A 22,991-nucleotide genomic window follows, 5' to 3' on the forward strand; every position below is an offset into this window, starting at 1 on the left:
TAAAATTATTATTATTATTATTTTATTATTTATATAGCGCCAACAAATTCCGTAGCGCTGTACAATGGGTGGACTAACAGACACATAATTGAGATCAGACCACTGGACGTACAGGAACAGAGGGGGTTGAGGGCCCTGCTTGATGAGCTTACATGCTAGAGGGAGTGGGGTATAGTGACACAAACGGGTTAAAGTAGGGGAATTAAATAGTTTGTTAGAGAAGGGTTTATTGAGTGCTTGGTAGGTAATTTTTGACAGTTGCAGGAAAGGAGTCATTGGGTGGGGGATGAGAAGATTGAAACGACTGCTGCCCAAATTGATAGGGGCAGAACAAGCAGGCTTTGTGCCAGGTAGACAGGTGGGGGATAATACTCACAGATTTATAGATATACTGGAAATAATGAAAATACAAAAAAAACAGGGGAGGGGATTGTTGTTGGCACTTGATGCGGATAAGGCATTTGATCGCCTACATTGGCAATATATGGAGAAGGTGCTAAATAAATTCCAACAAGTTATGCTCTCATTATATACAAACCCAACAACTAGAGTTAATAATTCAGGTTTTGTGTCACGTAAATTCTGCCTCTCAAATGGAACGAGACACTGCTGCCCCCCCTCTAAAATAATCTTTATCATGACCCTTGAGCCCCTAGTATATAAGATAAACAAACAGGTTAAAATAACGGGGTTAAATACTCACATGGGACCTCAAAAAGTGGCATTATTTGCGGACGATGTCCTGATAATATTAACAAATCCAGATAAAGCAATAATGCCGATGATGGATTTACTGAAGGAATATGGCACAGTGTCATATTATAAAAATATTAAAACCCAAGCCTTACCTATTAATGTGCAAGAGTAGACTGCTCGAAGGTTTAAAGATGAAACCCCATTCAAATGGAGAAATAACTAAAATATCTTGGTATACATCTTTCAGTTTAAAAACAGGAAATGATAAAAAATAAAAATAAATAACCATAGCAAACTACTACGAGAAGTACACGATACATTAAAACACTAGGATAAGAGCACCACATTATGGGAGGGACAGATTAATCCCGTTAAAATGTGCATAGTGCCACATATTTTATTTCTTTTTTGATCCATACCAATAATGGTTCCTAAATCAAACAATAAACACACATTTGGAAACGTAAACCCCCAAGGATATCATTGAACACAATGAGCTGTAAAATGACAGAGGGTGGAATGGGTGTAACGCATATTCAAAAATATTACATAGCATCTATACTGGCACAAACAGCAGCACTAATAGATACGTCTAGTATACCACTATGGCATATATCAGAACAATCCATTGTTCCAAAATATGAGATACTGGATCTCATTTGGACAACACATGGTGTTCATCTTATAAATCATAACTTCCTATCCACAACACGAATCTCTCTGTGGTTGTGGAGGTACTGGGCCCCTAAACTTCTGGGGAAAGGCAATTATTTGTATTATGGAACTTTGCAAAGTTTAACTTACCACAGTATACAAATGATTTAAACGTAACATGGAGAAAGAAAAGGGATAACAAAAACCCGACATCTAATATCAGGCTCAGATATACATCAATTCCCAGACATACAAATAAAATGTGATCTTCATAACAGGGAACTTTATACATACCTCAGAGTGAAACATTTTAATGAAACTTTAAGTGAAAAAGAGGTGGAAAATTCTAGGATGAATGATTTTGGGAGGCGATCCTTGGGGAGACTACCCCAAGATAAGCCTCTCTCAATAAGCTACAGAGGAATATTAAACCTAGCAAAACCCAAGAAACTGCCTTTTATGTTAAACTGGGAGAAGGAATTAAATAATGAGTGGGAGCCCTCACAATGGTACAAGGCTAGGAGATCGACTAAGGTTGCCACACACAATATACAACACATAGAAGCAACGTATAAAATGTGGCTACATTGGTACAGGACACCTCAAAAATTGGCACAAATATATCCAGAGAATGGGGGGGGGGGGGGGGTTGCTGGAGATGTGGGTAAATGGAAGGATCTAGGACACATATTTTGGCATTGCAAAAAGATTATTGATGCATGGACACACATTCAACAACTAATTTTTAAGCTTACAAACACTGATGCCCTTGCAACCAGAATTTTTTTTATAACATATTATGCCAGAGAGAATACTGATACAGGAAAAAGTGCTGATTATACATATTTTAATGGCTACATAAAATGCTATAGCCAGTTTATGGAAAACAAAACAAAACAGGTGCCATCATTAGGTATAATAAGGGAAAAGATTGCTATCACTAAAACCTACGAGGAGATGGCATATAGGCTAAAAGGCAAACAAGATATCCATGATAAAATCTGGGCGAGGTGGAAATGAGAGGAATTTAGGGGAAATTAATAAGCAAAACAGATTCAGAAATACAGATGGCTAATATAAACTAAAGGAGGCGACAAAACAAAATGAGAAAAGCCTTCCAAAAATCGATAGAGATTCAAGCAGCAGAAGATGATTGATATAGACGTTTGGTTGGGAATGGCATAAATTAAGTTTGAATTGTAGATAAAAAAAATGTTTAGTAATTATTTCTTTTATGGATTTTTTTTTTTTTTTACACATATTTGGACTAAAACTAAAATAAATAACTGTCAATTTATAGATAGTGCAGGAGGGATTAAAATTTAATTATATAATATTCAGGATGTTGATACACTGTCAAAGGGTTCCACTGGAAAAATGAATTGGGAACCCCTGCTGTAAAGTAACACTATAGGGTCAGAAATGTAAATGTGGATTCCTGACCCTAGAGTGTTAAAGACACTATTTAGGTCCCCAGTCCCCGCCTTACTTCCCTTAAATAAGTCATTTTCAATTCCAGTGCCATGCCAGTTTGCTGGCACTGGCTCTGCTCCCAATCTGCCATCTTGGTTGAAATTGGAACGGATGATCTCAGCATTTCCAATGATTTCCCATAGTTAAAGAAACGCCACCCTGGAAAACCAACATCTCATCAATTAATTTCTATGGGGAAAGTTCAGCGTCTCCATGCAGAGCATGGAGAAGTTGAACATCATTGCTACCCAGGAAGCATCTCCAGTAGCCGGCTGAGTGCTGCCACAAGGTGTCCCTAGGTAGCAATGTAAAGAATTTGCCTTGTCTCTGAAAAGGCAGTGTTTACAGCAAAACGCCTGCAGGTAAAAGCTTTAACCCATAAAGCTGTAGTTGTTCTGGGGTCTATAGTGTCCCTTTAACACAAAACATACCAATACTCTGAAAAACGCAGCCATTTTACAAGTTTAGAAATGAAGGCAACATCCGCCCAGAAATTAGCCTTTATAAGTGTTGGTATCTACTCCACCATTCAATACAGGCCCACTTGCCAGCTTTATAGTTTAAATCGCCATTAGATGCAATACCACCTGCTTACAGAGAACAAGATACCCATTTCTTCATTCACACGTGCAGTTATATTTACACTGAAGAATAAAATTCCACAGGAAATATAGATGAATTTGGCAATAGAGGGATTATTCCAGATTTAAGTACTTTCTATATCTCAGAACACTTTGTATTTACAAGAGTTTGTTACTGGTATTTGCACAAACTTGTTCCAATATTGCAATGAATGTAGGTGATCAAAGAATTTTTGAGGAAAAATGTTTAAAAATAACACCCTATTTACAGGTCTGTGTATTTGCATTTATCACCTTTACACATATGCTAAAATGACTAGCACTGATTTTTGATAATGTTAAATTTGCACTTGCTTAGATAAGAAAACATTGTCTAGCCTTTGTGTGTGGTTTTGGATTCTCTGCCTGAACAGGTGATTTATCAGAGTCCATACAGATGTTTGAACTGCAATTTGATAAATACTTGAAAAAAAAAACATAACATACAGGGATATCATTTCTAATTAATGGGGTAATAGCTGCTTGATCTAAGGAGACATCTGACTGCTATTTTGGTGTCAAGTAGGAATTTTTCCCTAGTTTGTTGCAAAATTGGAAGCGCTTCAGACTAGGATTTTTGCCTTCTTTTGGATCAACAGCAAAAACATATGTGAGGAAGGCTGAACTTGGACGCAAGTCTCTTTTCAGCTATGTAACCATGTGTTCAAGATAAAAAAAAAAAAAGCTTTCATTTCACGTCAACATATCTATGGAACTTCAGTGGGAGACCGGCAGGAGGCAGACCACCGAACAGGACATCCACGAACTGGAGGTACCACCTAACCCTCAAGCAATACAAACTACACCTTCAGAATCCTCTGATGATTTAGCCCAAACTACAAAACGAGACTGAAGGTCCTTCTAGCCGACATCCACAAGCTACTAGCAGCAGACTCAGCCGTACTCAAAACGGAGCTGCAAAAAGTCACCAAAAGAGTGAGGGTCACTGAGGAAGACATTGTGGACACTCAAACATGACAGCAGTAGAAGACTCAGTTTACCAACTCCAAACACACCAGAGAGTCCGACTAACTGCAACCTCGAGAAAACCCGAAAACGTCACCCTCTTTGTTACACAGGCCGGAGGTGCACCAGCACGGCAACAGAAGAGAGCTGGCGCACCACCATATCAATTACCAACGGTGGCTTTAGTATTGCATGCACCATATGGGCCACGGTCATAGATTAATACCTTACAGCGGTTTTAACTTGTTCTCTTTGTTTTATTATGTTTTATCGTTTTCTTTTGTTTCATTTCTCTTTTATATTGCCTAATAAATGCATAACATGTACCGTACCTTTAAATCCTACGGAGCCTAACCGAGCGTACTCGCTGTTTCAGGAGCACCCGCTCCCTAGCACTCAAATAATGGCGTCATTAACACTCGGTCACAAACACTGGCCAAAGTTAGCATTAATATTTGGTTGCTTTTTTAAAATTATTTTTTTTACCACAAACTGCACTTTCACCGATATCAAAATCATATCTTTTAGTGCTCTGAAATGCTAAGATGTGTGTTCAATGATGTCTCACGAGTACAACAGTACACACCATGTAATGGTTTTAATAGTGTTTTGGAAAGTTAAAGGGACAAATATAGGGTTTGTAAATGATGTTCTCCAGTACTTCTCCTTGGCTGTTAGGAATTATATATAGCTGATGAAGGTGTTATGGTGCCCGGCGTGTTTCTTTAATATCTCAAATGTATTTATCATACTGTAGTATCACTATAAGATACTGTTCTGTAATATAAGAACAAAACAAAAACACAGTAGATAACTATTAAGCAGACGTTGACAACAGCTTCTAAGATGTACAATATTTACAAATGTACTAATCTGTAAATGACCATTAAAAAAAAAAAAAAAAACATTTACCAAAATATTTGTTCTCATATAACAAAAATACTTTCTCCAAAAGTAAATCATAAAGAGATTTGGTATAAAAAGCAAATGTTTGCAGCATTTGATGCCACCAAAGAGCTGCATAACTAACATTTTAAAGAGGATAGCATTAGTACTGGGCAAATCTTTTACCAGACACCCCAGTAAAGATCTGCTTAAAAGAGATGCAAAGCACATTAGTGTGTGTAAATAACAAACTAGCACCTTTTCTTGGTAGATGCAACACTGTTGCAGAATGCATTCTCACACACACAGATTTTTAAATTGAGTAAAGAGTGACATAAAGCAACATTTACTGTAGTGGTCATGTTGCCCAGATGTTATCATTGCACTGAGACAGCCTCTAGTCTAGAGGCACTCATTAAAGATGACTAAAAAAAAACAAAAAAAAAACAAAGGTGTCTTTTGGTCTGGTGTCATGACAATGCTGAACAGTTAGGCATTACAATGTTACTTTCACTGTGCCATTTGGTTTTTATACATGCAAAATATGGAATCTTTATTACCGACCAATCTACAAAATCTACAATTCATCCTGTATCTGACTGGTCGAATTAAAATGTTTGTTTTGGGGTATACCTCTCATGATACACCCAACTTTGTCTTAAATTAAAGTTCCTTTCAAAAGGGACACTACAGGAATCAGTGAAAGCAAAGCAGTTTTTGTGTACAGACCATGCCTCTGAAGGATCACTCCTCAATTCTCTGCCACTTAAGAGTTAAATCACATTGTTTGCGTAAATCACAAACAAGAAGGCGTGACTAAGGCTGTAGAGTTCCCAAACACTTCCTGTAAAGAGGCACCTAATATTTAAACGTAATTTATAGCACACTGTTTAAGTCGGAATTTCTTATCTTCTGCTCTGTTAATAGTGTTCTACACCCTGCAGGGGCCTCCTGTGTGTGATTAAAGCTCGATTAATAGCAGTTTTTATAAAAAAAAACAAAACAAAAAAAACTTCTAAAGCAAGTTAACGTCTGATTGACAATTTAATATTTTCTTTCTGTAATGCAGCCCTAGTTACGCCTCCCTTGACTGATTAATAGCTTGCATGAAAAAAGTGAAGTAATTTAACTTCTAGAATTGAGACTTCAGGGGCATGATCTGTACCAAACTGCTCCATTAAGCGAAAGTGATTTTGTTGCCAATAGTGTCCCTTTATAGTTTACGTTTTTTTGTTTTTAATGCTTTGGTTCCTCCCCACCTGTCAAATGTTTGTTATTAGACCTGAGTACTGGAGACACACAGGTCTAAAGTGTCACTGGGGATCAAGAGAACAGTCCCCCCAGGCATGCATTCTGCTACTCCCTAAGAGTACCCTAGATGGGGAGTATGGGTCGCATGGATGCAAATGTGATGCTAGTAAAGCCATCATGTCTGCATCTGCATGGGGGAAATGTGCCCAGGGATATAGTAGTGTAACATTTACAAATGTGCAAAAATGGAAGTGCAGATAGATACTATTAGAATAGTCAAAGCAACCAACTATACCATACGTTATTATAACTTATACATTTTGTTCTTTTGGAGGTATTCTAGTGTTAGTTGAACCTGGTGAGCCAGTTAATTTTAATAACCTACTTCCACAGGTTTCTGCACAATCTGTAACAAACCCAAAAGTGGTAGTATAATACATGAAGAGCAAAAAAAAAAATGGGGCACAAGAGTATACTGAGAACAGGCAGCAGCTCAAATAGCCTGCCCTTTGGTGGGTCCCCGCTCAGATCTCAAGCTGGTTTTAGCTCAACTTGCTTCAGAGATGTTCTCTCTGTAAAGGCACATTAGACTGGTCCCACCCATAAGGGTAGTCTAGATGCAAAATGCCAGCAAGTTCCCTCTGCACGAGAGATACGGCAACTCCAGACGATCGTTGCAGAGGGAACTTGCTGGCATTTCAGATCTGGACTGCCCGTATGGGTGGGACCAGTCTAATGAGCTTCAGAGATTTTCTCTCTGTAATGGCACAAGTTGAGCTAAAACCAGCTTGAGATCTGAGCGGGGACCCACCGAAGGGCAGGCTATTTGAGCTGTTGTCCATCCTCACCTCTCTTGCTACCCCCCCTTTTTTTTTCCCCCTCTCTCCATATAATACATGAACACACACACTGAACAAGCATGCATTCTGTAAAAAAATAAAGTTGTATGCTTAGACTCCCAAAGAAAGGAGGAACATAGAATTATATAGTCAAAAAAATAAGTCAAGATAACCACTCGGAATGCATCTCACAGTACCCCAGTTTCAGTTTACTCCAAGATGTACACTTGTACAGGACTAAAAAAAGTTGGCGCAATACACAAAAAAAAAATAATTTTTTACATAGACTTTAAAAGGGATGCAGTAAGCACTGAAAGTGGTTATAGTTTCTGGAGTCACTGGCAAGGTCCTTTCACTCAGTGTTAAATTGTTTTTAGTGTTATCGTTAAGAGATACCACCTCTGTGCTTCTGGGGCTAAAAAGAAGCATTAGCATGAGCAGCAATGGGTGGTGATAGACTGAAAATGGTCAGCTAACACGCTCTCAGCCCATCACAGCTGTTCACAGGCATTACGAATTGGAAGGGCTACGGAAAAGTGTAATCTCTGTCTTAGCCATACTTCCAGTGGGGGCCAAGCTGTGGGCAGCCTGGCACCCACAATCAGTGTTAATCTGCTTGAAAATGGTTTAACAATAGAGAGAGCCAGCGGCTGGAGACTCCAGGCACTATAACCAATACAATGTTGAGAGGTTTACAGCAACTAGAGTGTGCCTTTAACCTTCATCTCTGTCTATAGCTGAACTACTCAAACAGTTGTGTAGTCAGTGTACTTTTAAAAGGTCAATCACAGCAACCAGAAAGCTTTGTCTAGAAAAGGGTCTAGCAGTTGATCAATAACCGCTTAATTTGAGAATTTCATAGAATTTGGAAGAGAGCATTATTTTTTTTAAATATATATATATATATATATATATATAGTGCCAACAAATTCCACAGCGCTTTACAATAATAAAATGGGATTATTGACAACAGGTAGTTGACATACAAAATATTAATAAAAACAAGATGTAAAGAAGGCCCTTCTCAAACGAGCTTACAATCAATGAGGAATTCCACTTATTAGAATGTGCAGAAATAAAAGGCCAATATTTAATGTACATTTTTAAAAATATGGTCCTATCGGATACTAAAAATAATGCACAGTCCACACAAAATACATAAAAGCTAATAAGGCCAACATTTGTCTTGGTTTGGGTTGGCCAGAAGGTAGATACTCCGCTGCTACAGAGCAACTCTCATGATGCCCATGTTGAGGCTGATAAAGAAAAACATGAAGAGGAGTCTTATCACCAAAATGCAATTTACAGTTCATAGGCAATTGAAACGGAGAATCAGGGCATCAAAACCACATCTTAATGAGGCGGTTTTGCTCTTGCTGTTTTTGTGTTCAGGGTCTTCATGCTGGGTGTGATTACACTAAACGATGTGAATGCATGTCAAAGAAACATGTGATTGGCAGAATGCCGCAGTTTTTCGCCATAGGTCCCCAAGAGGGATCAACCAATGATCAGTTTGGCCAACATAAACTAGCAAACATAATACCAATATTGCTGATAAGGGGGGCCGCTGCCCAGCGCAGGCCATCTTCAGTGCCTTTCCCCAACTCTTGCGAGCCCTAGCCACGTGGCATACCAATATCATTCACCAAGAGTTGGTAGAGGACATGCTTGATATAGAGAAGATACTGGGTGCTGTGTCCCAGCTACCACCTATTCAATGTGAAACCCCTTGGCAGCTTCCACAAAGCCAGTGGACCAGGGAGTGTTCTGCCCCCTGCTCTGGCCACAGGTATTTAAATATAATAAGAATTATATAAGTTTATAAAATTAAAATAAAAAATTACATTAAAAATAATTAAAACTAAGAAGAAAAGCTTTTAGTATACAAACTAGATTAGACACAGGATCCTACCGCACGTTTACAAACTTATACTGCATCATCATAACTATTCTTGAAAACTTTAAAAAAAAATATGACTGGCATGTATATTTTGTCAATTTACCACTATTAAAAATAAATAAATACACATTAAACAAACATGTTCAGCTGACAGCAGATTTGTGTAAAAATTGTTTATTTTTTTCAAAACTGTAAATGAACAGAATTTCAGTACCATTTATCAACTCTCAACCCAAAAACGCCATAGACAGTTGGCATAGTCTATATGACCCTCGTTAAAGGGACACTGTAGGCACCCAGACCACTTTAGCTCATTGAAGGGTTCTGGGTGCAGTGCCCCTATTGCTGCAATGTTTACATTGCAGCTGTAAGTCTGTACTCAGTGGCTGTCTGTCTGGCCACTGGGGGAGCTTCCGGAATCAAAACTTACTTTTGGTCCGTTATCTTACGCTGGACGTCCACACTCTCTGCATGAGGACCTCCAGCGTCAGATTTTTCCCCATAGGAAAGCATTGAATAACGCCTTCCTATGGGGAGATCTAATGTGCGCGTGGCCATTGCCGTGCTTGCGCATTCGGTCTCCCCTACTGTAGTCTACCATTGCTACTGGGCAGGTGAAACGACCAATCGCCTGCCCTGCACGATGCTGCAACACATGAGGTCTGTCACTTACCTTGTTCCTCCCTTCTCTGGACCGGTGAGGGATATCCTGGTCCCCACTGGGGCAAGCTTCCTCTCTGGCATCAAACTGCAGGCTAACTTGAGACCCGCGCGGTGTACCTAATATGGCCGCCGTCCTGGAGACACCGCAACCACGAAGTGGTCAAGTCTGACAGCACAGGAGTGTATCGACTCATTCAATAACATATTTGAGGACATCTGCCATAAATTCTGGAGCCGATTCCACGACTGATCTCTGATGAAATCACCCCCAGCTGCTCCACAACACATAAGTAGCCCGTCTCTCCATATCCTGTCTATATACCCAGGGGTCCGACCGGAGTCCGGAAAACCTATGGGTCCAAGATCCTGCCAAAAGGATCAATGACTTCAGGCATGGGCTCCCACTAAGGCCGAAGACACAAGGGACGGAGACCTCGTGGTCCCATATCCCATCAGCACCAGATAGATACCATCCCCCACAGACCCAGAAAGTGGAAGGGTGAAGTGAACTCAGATGTGCCCAACCAGATATGGCGTGAACTACCCAAATATCTGAGGGGACTGCCATACACCAGAGTCGACTGAAAACCAGGTCTCTCCTGAAGGATGTCATACCGATTAGCAGAGTCTCAGCAACACCTGCAAACACCATCTGATAAGCAGGCTTCTAATTTTGTTTTATTTTGGCCTGTTGCCCACTTATTTTATTAAGATGCCTCTATGATACCATAGGCACAAACACCAAGCAGTTCCACTAGCCTCAGTGGTCTCCACTCCCTCTCTATGTCACACTATTAGCCATACTCACTTATAAGCACTATCACTCATAGAGAGCATTTTACATGTCTTGCCTACCGGTCATCTAACTAGAAACCAGAGTTTACACATGTTCATCTATTCTGTCTTTCTGTTCTTAAAAAAAAATTGCTGAAATGCCATGTAACCACCTCGCTCTTTGTCTTAATGTGCTTGTTCTAGCTGTAGTGGCATTGCAAGCTTGCCTGTGAATTCACTGCGCACACACACAAAAAATAAAAGTCCGAGTGACTGGTCCATGATTTGTTGGTACCCTAGAATTCATTAGCATCTTCTTATGCAACCCTTATGCGCATGAAGATTTATTTAAGATCCTACTAATGCTTTTCAGACTATTTCAGATTTTTTTATTCTTATAAATATGTGAAAACACATGTACCATGCGTATGACAACTATTGGTAAGCAAGGTTGCCAAGAGCCGCTGAGATGAGAGGTGGAAAAAGGCAGTAAATTTTAAATTATCACAGCTTTAAATAGCGATAGGTTAGCTGTAAAACAAAATAGGAACTATTTTGTATTGTCTTAAAGGAACACTCAAGGCACCATAATTTCATTGGATTAATAGTAGTTATAGTGCAAGCAAGGAGGTCGCGGAGTGCCAGCTTGCCTCAGGTGGTTACAACTAGTCATTAGTCCTATGGACTGTAAGCTCATTTGAGCCGGGTCCTCTTCAACCTATCATTCCTGTAAATGTTCTTGTAATTGTCCTATTTATAGTTAAATCCCCCCCTCTTATAATATTGTAAAGCTCTACGGAATCTGTGGGCGCTATATAAATGGCAATAATAAAATAAAAGTCCTAAACCTGGCACCCATTATCTCCTCCTCTTACAGGAGCCGGTGGTGATATGCCAGTATAACATCCTTGAAGCAAGCCTGTTTAGAAAGAGCAAAACCGCTTCATAACAACTTAATATGGGGCCTGGAATGCTTTAAATACAGCCATGTCAAAGAATGAAAAAGGTTTCCATTTTTGTCATCAGCAGCCAAAAATGACACCTAGCCTTTAACAGCATTTTCATTCACAGTAGCCTGCAATGCAAAATACTTGTGCATCAAAAGGTGCAAATGATATCAGCAGACTTGCTCTGTTAACCAACTTACTGGCAATGGATTAGTGACCCATCAATGGCAAGAGCGATGTGAGCAGAAAACAAAACACTTCCACCTTGATACCAGTTAAAATGAACCTGTCATAGCAGGTTCACTTTAGCCAACAGCATCTACCTATGCAATGAATAAATCATTTACAATAGTAATAAGTTATACATTTAGTTACTTTAGGAGATTTTAGATAACTACCTGCTTGCTATACCAGAGGCAACAGGATAATCCTCTGCCATAATGAAACATGTCCTCACTGCCAGCACATGGGCATCGGAAAGGAGTGACATTTGTCATTCATATATTACCCCAGCAAGCCTGAGAACAACTTGCTGGGTTTTATAGCGGTGACAAAGCAGAAGAACATCCTGGGGAAGGTTATCCAGTTCTCCCCTGTCATTCAAAGCTTACCATAGACCTATATTCACCAGCAAAGTAAGAACTATGGCAAGAGTTGACAGGTGGCGACAGATTTATTTTTAATTTTTTTTAAATGCATAATCTGCAAGCACAATAGTGGGTTTTTGGGGGGTTTTTTAAACATCTGTGCAACATTCTGCCCAACACTTAAAATTATTTTATACAGTTAACCTTAATCATGACGGCTTTATTTTGTAATTTAATTTGCGCAGTTAGGATATGAGCATGCAGTGAAAAAAAATTGATTCTGTTGTCCTTTACAAAGTATGTACCGGCATAGCTATCAAAATTGTAACTAGGTTTAAAAAAAATTAAAATTATACATATATAAAATAAACCAGGGGGCTGCACTCACCTGAACATGCATATATGGGGTGCCCAAGTAAGTGGGTTAATCTCATAAGAGCAGACATTGTGCTGTTAGAGTAGGCCCTGCCAGAGATGGGGAACACTGACGTTGTTGCAGGCTTATGCAATGTATGATCATATGATGTAACTAAACCCCCCCCCCATTATTTTTGCCTGGATTAGGGGTTTTAGAAAAAATAATATCAGTCAATATTGAAGTTGCTGTTTAGTAGATAAGTTAGTGCGCTGGACCTTGTGGTGTGTGTGTGTGTGTGTGTGTGTGTGTGTGTGTATATATATATATATATATATATATATATATATATATATATATCTCAAAAATAATGGGGGTTTAGTTACATTATATGATCATACATTGCATAAGCCTGCCACAACGTCAATGTACCCAATCTCTGGCAGGGCCTACTCTAACAGTCTAATAATGTCTGCTCTACTGAGATTAACCCACTTACTTGGGCACCCCATTTATGCATGTTGGGTGGAGTGAGTGAGTGTATATATATATATATATATATATATATATATATATATATAATTTTTTGTTTGTTTTGTTGTTGTTTTTTCTTGAGTCAAGTACTTTCTATCACCATTACACACAACTTTAAAAGAGCCGTTAGTAAAAGCATGATATAGCAACTTTGTTGGGGCCTTTGTTTGACATGTCAGTTCAGTACTATACGTTGGAGGCATAAGAAACAAATAGGTAGAGATGTAGTATAGAGTATAAACATGGTGTTTTGTAGTTTTTGCTTAAGTTCTATGATAATTTTAACTCACATTAAAATATTTTTGTACCAAGGTACAAAAATGAGCTTTAAGAGTTGTAGCTACGCATATACAGTATAAAAGAAAATAAATACAAACGCTCACATATTAAAAAGGTTTCCACTATGGATATGAGATTGTCAGATGAAGTATCGAGTTTGAAGGTGTTATGGCAATTTTATTTAGGCTATAAGTATATAACATGCAAATAAAAGTTTTGTTTTAGTGCAAAGAATAAAGCTAATAAAATATCAGATTACACAAAATGCCTGTGTGATCGAAAAGTCACTCTGGAGTTCTAATACTGTACAAGAACAATGGACAGTCCTGTTTCACCATCCTGTACATTGGTCTATCACTTTTAGGTCTTCCAGTTTATACTTGAGCTGACAGTATTAAAAAAAGAGCTGCAGTGCAAAGTGAAAGAAAGTGTCAAAAGACATTAGTAAGAATATACACACGCAAGTTGCAGAATAATGTCCAGAATAAACAAACAATGCTCTGCAACATGTCAACAATTACTAGATGCATTCTACTTCTATAGGTAATCAAAGCACATGGGGGGGAAATGAGCGTGAAAACAAAGCTCAGATAACACACAGTCTGCTGTGATACAGGACCGTCACCACGTTACAAAAATATAAGAGTTGTTTGCACAGATTGAGCATAAGTGTACATTTATATATATATATATATATATAATTAAAAAAAAAACATGGTGGCTGTATATGGAACAGCACCAGCTCACCCAAGCATGCCTGACCGTCACTTTCCATGGGGGTCTCTGAAACTTGCCCTCCTAAACAGCAGGACAGCTTATCCCAAACCAAAGCTTAGCCCAAAGGCAGAGCCCCAGCTCTTATAGGACTACAACTCCCATAATACCTTGCCAACCTAAGGACTGTGGCTGCTCTGTTTTTGGAGACATAGTACTAATCACTGTATAATAATGGTCAGATTTTACACCAAACCTGCACCCCCCCCTCCCAGGGCCTTAGAGGGTCACCTGGACGCCCCCCGCCCGGGTACAGTGTGTGTGCGGGAATGGGGAGAACGGCACCAAAACAACGTTACGGCCGGAGACTGGGGGCAGCTCCCGGCAGGGCCGTACACACGCACCGTGTGCAGGAGGGTCACACAATAGACACACACACCGTGTCTGACCCCAACACACCCGCACAGCACACAGCAGGCCCTCCGCCAGCCTCCATGTTCCCAGTCCCACCCAGCCCTCCCGCCGTCGCCGCTGCTCACCTTTACTGGGGCCGGGGCTGGCAGGACCCCCAGCGGGGCAGCATCTCACCCCGTCGCCCGATACAGTGCCCGGGATTTAGGGGAGGGGGGATCAGGACACCCCGGGGCTGAGGCTCCGGCCTCCGTCACTCCATCCCCCGGCTGTGCCGGCCCGGCGCTGCTCCGATCCGTCCCTTCGTTCTCCGGTTACTCCCACTGCGGCCTAGTACCCGCCGCGCTCAGCGCCCGGCCGCCATCTTCATTGCCCGGAGATAAAGTAGTCCATCCGAGCCGGGCTGTCCCGATCCTGCCGCTCAGGCCGCAGCGCCCCCCTGGCAGCGACAAGAAACTACTGCGAGCCCGGAAGCAGAGAGAGTGGGGGGAGGCCGACGTAGTGGGGGAAGGGCTTATTCCGCTGCGTGAGTATCCGGTGTCGGGCTTTCACTCGGCTTTTCTCGGCACCCGGGGCTTTATTAGAACTGCGGCGGCGGCGGTGGTGGAGGAGGAGGGATACGCGCGACCGCTCGGGATGTGACTCTGCAGTGACGCGGCTCCGCACAGGATGCTTCCGCCGTGGGGTTAACTCATTCACTGCCAGTGCCGGGTCGGAGCGAGCACGTGGGAGTCAGGGGAGGGGGAAGAGGTGTCCCTTCACAGGGGGGGGACTCTATAATAATAATAATAATATCCGTGAAAAGGGACTCTGGGGCCTGCTGCCATCATGGCTATAGCTCCCTTTACATTGTTTACACTCTGCCTTGTGTCCATCATTGTCACACAGTGACCTCCATTAGGAGGGTGGGTATAATAGTGATATAGGTTTCTGCAGGGGGGCTAGGTAATAAACCAGGAATAGAAACCTGGCAATATCATGTTTTACAACAAAATAGCCACATTGGGGAACAAAAAAATAAATAGCTATCTTTCCAGTTTGGCTGTTTTGTCCTTACATTGTAAAATATGTTTTCCAATTCATAATAATTCATAGTTTAGTGATTCTTATTATTATTCCTCTGGGTTGGGAATTGAATGTAATTACATTTTATACAGACTTTTTTTTGTGTTGTTGTTGTTTGTGTTTTTTTTCCCTAAATTGTGAATTTTGTGGAAAAGAAAATCAATAATTATATGCCTCATTGCCACCTTTTGTGAGTTTGATACTAGAGTAAGTGCGCGGGATGGCTTGTCAGTGACACAATGGCTTTTACTGATGGTGTGCTGTGTTATAAAGCGTGAATGTCATTTTGGGCACCTATATGTAGCAGTATGATATTTGGCATAGCAGAATACCCATAGCTAAAATGGACTCAAGTCTGTGCAGTGCCATGCCACAGTTCTCATGACATTGTATGCCTGAGAAACTCTGTTAAGCAATTATGATTGGTTTTAGGCTGAAATATCTGGAATAATTCTCAATAAAACACAAAAACAAGGGCAGTGTAATCTGTGGCAAACGTGAACTAAAATCATGCTACATGTGTTTATTGAAGGACATAATATAGATATAAACTTTTTGGGTTGCCCCTTTATCAATGCATAATTACCTTAACCCCTTAAGGACCAAACTTCTGGAATAAAAGGCAATCATGACATGTCACACATGTCATGTGTCCTTAAGGGGTTAAAGAGAACATATCGCTACCAAGAATACGTAATCTAGGTGTCATGTCTCTGGATTAATCTTGCAACTGAAATGTAATTGTTTGCCATTGCAGGGTTTACACACCTCTAGTGACTGCCAGGAAGACCGCAGAGTTGTGTTCGCAGCTATAACAGATTTAAACTCGGTTAGAGCGCAAATTTCTCTGATCAACAGCATTTGATTGACGCAGCATGGCTTATTGACATGCATGCGCACTAGAATCCCAGCACTAACAGAGAAACATTGGATTGTCTGAGATCATCAATCTTGATGACCTCAACCAGGGAGGTGGAGCGGTAGCATGGACTCTAGCATTTTCACGGGATGTTCGGTAAGCAAAGCTTACATTATAAATATAATGTAAATGCCTGCAAGGTGGGGTGGACACCTACATAGGTAATAAAGCACTATAGAGTTAGGGATCCATGTTTGTATTTCAACCGTTATAGTGCTCCTTTAATAATTCTCCAACTAAAGTCACAGCTTCGTAATTTTTGCCTAAAGTTTGTCATTCAGATTTCAATTCCTGACATTTCACAGTTTGAATACACTACAGTTATGATTAAGAGAAATTATTCAATGCAGTTATTATTTTTTATTTTTTTTTAAGAAAGTCAATTCTCCCAGTTGCATCCTTTGGTAAATAAACACTTCTCCCCTGTAATACATCTCTCTACTGTCTCCCTGCTTTGAACAAGTTGAATAAGTTCTACCTTTAATACACTCTAGACCAGTGATGGCGAACCTTTTTGAGCCCGAGTGCCCAAACCGCAATACATGCCAACTTTTTTTTCCTTAAAGTGCCAACACGGCAATTGCGTGTGTGTGGAGGGGGGGTGCGTGTGTGTGTGTGTGTGGGGGGGTGCGTGTGTGAGTGTGTGTGTGTGTGTTGTATGTGAGGGGTGCTTTGTGTGTGTATGAGGGGTGCTGTGTGTGTGTATGAGGGGAGCTGTGTGTGTGTATGAGGGGTGCTGTTTGTGTGTATGAGGGGTGCTGTGTGTGTGTATGAGGGGTGCTGTGTGTGTATGAGGGGTACTGTGTAAGTGTATGAGGGGTGCTGTGTAAGTGTATGAGGGGTGCTGTGTAAGTGTATGAGGGGTGCTGTGTAAGGGTGTGGGGGGTGCTGTGTAAGTGTGTGGGGGGTGCTGTGTAAGTGTGTGGGGGTGCTGTGTGTGTGTGGGGGGGGTGCTGTGTGTTTGTTTGGGGGGTGCTGTGTGTGTGTTGTGGGGGTGCTGTGTGTGTGTTTGGGGGGTTGCTGTGTGTGTGTTTGGGGGGGGTGCTGTGTGTGTGTTTGGGGGGGTGCTGTGTGTGTGTTTGGGGGGGTGCTGTGTGTGTGTTGGGGGGGTGTTGTGTGTGTTTGGGGGGGTGTTGTGTGTGTGTTTGGGGGGGTGCTGTGTGTGTGTGAGGGGGTGCTGTGTGTGTGTGTGAGACGGGTGCTGTGCGTGGGGTAGGGGTGCTGTATGTGTGTGTAAGAGGGGTGCTGTGCTGTGTGGGGGGTAGGGGTACTGCTGGGGGGTAGGGCTACTGTGTGGGGGGTAGGGATACTGCTGGCAGGGTATGGGTACTGCTGTGGGGGGTAGGGATACTGCTGTGGGGGGGGGGGGGTAGGGGTGCTGTGGGAGGGTGGGAGGGTAGGGGGACTACTGGGAAGTAGGGGTACTGCTGAGGGGTAGGGGTACTGCTGAGGGGTAGGGGTACTGTGTGGGGGGGTAGGGGTACTGCTGGGGGGTATAGGGGTACTGTGTGTGGGTAGGGGTACTGTGTGTGGGTAGGGGTACTGTGTGTGGGGGTAGGGGTGCTGTGTGTGGGGGGTAGGGGTACTGCGGGGGTGGTAGGGGTACTTATGGGGGGTAGGGTACTTCTGGGGGGTAGGGTGCTGCTGGGGGGGTGCTGTGGGGGGTAGGGGTGGTGCTGGGGAGATAGGTGTGGTGCTGTGGGGGTAAGGGTACTTCTGGGGGGGTAGGGTGGTAGGGGTACTGCTGAGGGGGGGTAGGGGTACTGCTGGGGGGGGTATGGGTGCTGGGGGGGTAGGGGTGCTGGGGGGTAGAGGGGGTACTGATGGGATGGTAGGGGTACTGCTGGGGTGGTAGGGGTACTTCTGGGGGGGTAGGGGTGGTGCTGGGGAGATAGGGGTGGTGCTGGGGGGGTATGGGTACTTCTGGGGCGGTGGGGTGGTGCTGTGGGGGCTAAGGGTACTTCTGGGGGGTGCTGTGGGGGCTAGGGTGGTGCTGGGGAGATAGGGGTGGTGCTGGGGGGGTAAGGGTACTTCTGGGGGGGTGGGGTGGTGCTGTGGGGGGTAAGGGTACTTCTGGGGGGGTGCTGTGGGGGCTAGGGGTGGTGCTGGGGGTGTAAGGGTACTTCTGGGGGGGTAGGGGTGCTGTGTGTCAGTATCCCCCCCTCCCTCCTTCTTACCTTTAATGAAGTGGGGGGGGGGGACACAGCCATCCCTGGTGGTCCGGTGGCGGTACCGTCATCCCTGGTGGTCCGGTGGTGGCAGGCAGTGCTTCCGGTTCGGGAGGCAGGGGAGGGATCTGTGATGCTGATCCCCTGTCCTCCCGCGCGATGCTGTGGGGAGCGTTGCCATGGTAACGCTCGGCAACGCTCCACACAGCATCGCGCGGGAGGACAGGGGATCAGCATCACAGATCCCTCCCCCTGCCTCCCGAACCGGAAGCAGAGTAGGCGCCTGCCGTTTCGGGCAGGCAGGTGCCTACTCTGCAGTGATGGCGGACCTGTGGCCGCGTGCCCACAGAGAGGGCCCGGCGTGCCACCTGTGGCACGCGTGCCATAGGTTCGCCATCACTGCTCTAGACCCAACTGGCTAAATGGTACCTTTTAATTTTTCTCTCTCCACGTCCGCCTCTACAATAGTACATTTTATTTGCAGCACGACTTGGTAAATGATCGTCCCTGGAGAATTTAGACAATAAAGCCATTATTCGCTTTCAAAATACCCCTTAAAAAAGAGCAATGATTCTGCAAAAGTCAGTCTGTTACAGGAACACTCAAAGCCAGTGGCATATTTTGGTTTTGTGCTGCCATAGGCATGACAAAACTCGGGAATCCCCACCCCCATCTAAATTTCTCTTTGTTTTTAAAACCAACCCGCTCTTTGCCTGACAGACACACGCCCTTACTCATGCATACACTGACATATACTCACTGACAGATACAGTCATTGGCACACACACTGTTTGAACAACACACACTTTTATTGAAACACCCACAACCACTGACAGACACATACATACTCACTTGTTTACAGTAAGACTCACTCAAGTTACACTCATATTCACAGACACACATACACTCACTGACAGACACCCATTCAATGACAGACACATACAAACACTCTGACAGACACACATGCACACTCACTGACATAAATGCATACACACTCACTGACAGACGCCTACTCGCTCAGTGTCAGACACATACAGTGTCAGACACACACCACATCAATCAGACACACATATGCTCACTGACATATACACTCCGTGTCAAACACACACCCACTGACAGACATACACATTCACTGGTAGACACACATACACATTGACTAACAGACATACACAATCACCCACAGACACACATACAAACTCATTAACAAACACACACTTATACACTCATAATGTATTTATTTTTGAAAATTTCAATCCTCCTTCCTTACCTTTGGGAGTGCTGGAGTGAATTCTTGGGGATCCTTTCCGGACGGGTGGTCAATGGAGGCAGCACGGAAATCCCTGCTCAGCTCACTCGCACCCCGCTCAGTGATGCCGGAGCCGGAATATGACATCACTTTGGCCCCGGCATCACAGCGGGGTGCACGATGGAGCTGAGCAGGAAGAGCTCAGAGGAGAGTGCTCCCTCACCACCCACTACCAACCTGAGCAGATGTCAGTCTCGGGGGTGGGCCAAAAGTGGCCGTCCAGCTCTTGGGCCCCCAGGACAAGAGGCTGACAAGGCATATGCCAGGGTGTTTGGGGGGTGGCTTTTTTTGCCGCCCCCCTGAAAGTATTGACCAAGGTAAATGCCAGCCTTGCCAGCCTTGCTCTAAATAAAGCGCTGCTCAAAGCACCATAAACACGACGGCACTCTTGAGAGGTTATGGATCCAGGAATGCCCTGGTACACACCACTAATTATTTATTTATTATTTATTTACAAAATATTTTACCAGGAAAGATACATTGAGATTTCTCTTGTTTTCAAGTATGTCCTGGGTAATGTTAGTAATCAAACCATTTGGGAAAGATTTGACTCCTTGCCTGGGTTCCTTCAGGCACCACAGCCTTCTCTACAGCCAAAAGTGTTGTTGGAGCTTCCTTTAGCTCTTGTGCACTGCTGAATTTGGCTCAGTGAATGAAGGTTCCGGCTGCAGGGGAGTCAGGTAGCAGACCCCTGTAAACCATTCTAAAAAGGGCACTCCTGGCACCATAACTACTATAGTGTATTCCTTTAACTGCAATGTTTAGTAACAGTCAACAGTCATGTTTAGTAAGAACGAAAAACGTACAGGTTTATTTCCTAATGTGACAATTGAAAGTGAATTCTAAATTTAAAGCCAAAGTAGCCAAGCCGAAAGCATAGCTGATATAGATTCAACCAGTTGAGCTATTTTGACATTAAATTTGAAATTCACATTTAATTATTTTTTAGTCTAAAGTTTTCAGTTCCTTTCTCAGTTCTTCATGATTCCTGGTGCAGTGAATAATCCAGTGCCTTTGCAAGCATTATGCATTACTCACCTCTATAATGTAAAATAAAAGAACAGCGGGGATAACATAATTTTAATGACATGTTGCTTTGTAATATTGAGTATAAAAAAAACGATCAGTGCTCTTTGGACGGTAAGTTAACGAACAAGTACAATTTTTTTCCTTTTCTTTTCTGGTATATCCTGGAGAGCATTTTTGAAAAATGTATTTTGTTTATTCATTTCTCAATAGTTCCCTCATAAGCTAATGAGTGTGATTTTATGCATAGCTCATATTAACAGATCAAAATGAATTCATAAATGACTGTACAGAATTGGAGTGCAAGCTCTCAAAACTATATCGTGGATCATATCATGGATGCCAGCTCAGGACTTGTTTCCGATGTATGTTAGCGTTTGTTATAACTAACAGCCAGTAAATACCTACAATTAATAAAATACTGGCAGGTTTCTAAGCTCCAGTCCCGTATTTTGGTGCCAAACCGTGCTAAAATCTGTCTCTGCAAATACCGTTCACATCTTAAAGCAGTTGCTGTTGTTTTTTCAAAATCGTGTCCTTAGCAACCACAACTGGATTGTATAAAAGATGCACAATGCGCATGCATACTTAAAGGACCACTATAGGCACCCAGACCACTTCAGCTTAATGAAGTGGTTTGGGTGCCAGGTCCCTCTAGTATTAACCCTTTCTGCTGTAAACATAGCAGTTTCAGAGAAATTGCTATGTTTACTTTAGGTTAATCCAGCCTCTAGTGGCTGTCTCATTGACAGCCGCTAGAGGCGCTTCTCACTGTGATTTTCACAGTGAGAAGACGCCAGTGTCCATAGGAAAATGGCCCCGAGGGTGAGGGAGACCCAAGGACCCTACAGAGCCAGGAAAACAAGTATGCTTTCCTGGCACTATAGTGGTTCTTTAACTTGTGATCACCCTTAGCAGAGTAGATGCAGGTGATAAATGCTTTATTTGCACATCAAGGATGTAAGTGTCCAAAAACATGTATGATGCGAATGCTGAAATGTGACTTTGTATTATGCCAGGTATATCTGTGTGATGGGCTAGTTTTCATAAAACACTGGTTTTGATTGTGGTAACCTTTTCTGTCGTGGTCCTACCCTTCCCCGCCCCAGATGATGACATTTAAAAATAAAAATTATGTTTTAAATTACCTTTTTTATTTTTTTTTGCGTTGAGGCCAATTTCTTCCTCAGCCGGATCTTCATCCACTGACATCACTGTCTCTCACCTTAGGTAGAGAGGGACAGGGGTGGCACGGGGTCGGAGATGTACTGGCATTGACTGTCTAGTGCCATTTTTGCCCAGGATTGCTGGAGGTGGAGTTACAACAAGGGCCTTTCCTCTGTATGTGCAGCAAATAGCAAAACACTGTACATACACAGTCCAGGCTCCATGACCACTTTAAATCACTAAAATGGTCATGGTGCTTGGAGTAACCCTTTAACTTAAGAGGTTATATCTGTTTTTTGTTAATTTGATTGACACACATACTTAAGTTACATAAACATATACTTATTTCTTTTTAACTCATGTCTCTGGCCTTTTATTTTCTTTTAATTGTTGGTTGATATGCTTTGACTTGCTATTTAGCATATAAATGAGGACATATGCATAACATGTGTTTTTTGTCCTGCAAGATGTAGGAGTTTGAAGTTGTTAACATGACTTTTTTCTCTTTAAAAGAAAACTCCAGTGCCAGGAAAACAATCCGTTTTCCTGGCACTGGAGGTACCCTCTCCCTCCCACCCCCTAATCCCCAGTCGCTGAAGGGGTGAAAACCCCTTCAGTCACTTACCTGAGGCAGCGACCATGTCTCTCGTCGCTGCCTCCTCCTCCGCGCCGCTCCTCCTACTGTCTCCGTCGGCCGGTGGGCGAGACTGATCCCGCCCACCGGCCGAGGAGACCTAATGCGCATGCGTGGCAATGCCGCGCATGCGCATTAGCGCTCCCCATAGGAAAGCA

General features: G+C 42.7%; 1 protein-coding gene across 1 annotated transcript in view; it reads right to left on the reverse strand.

Moving 5' to 3' along the window:
* Positions 1-15,189, reverse strand: part of KMT2D (lysine methyltransferase 2D) — a 109,118-nt gene extending 93,929 nt beyond the window's left edge. The window contains exon 1 of the mRNA XM_063426065.1: positions 14,677-15,189. The gene's annotated coding sequence lies outside the window, so the exon portion shown is untranslated. The remainder of the gene's footprint in view (positions 1-14,676) is intronic.
* Positions 15,190-22,991: the final 7,802 nt, after the last annotated feature.

The sequence above is a fragment of the Pelobates fuscus genome, chromosome 1 (assembly GCF_036172605.1).
Source record: "Pelobates fuscus isolate aPelFus1 chromosome 1, aPelFus1.pri, whole genome shotgun sequence".
Classification (NCBI taxonomy): Eukaryota; Metazoa; Chordata; class Amphibia; order Anura; family Pelobatidae; genus Pelobates; species Pelobates fuscus.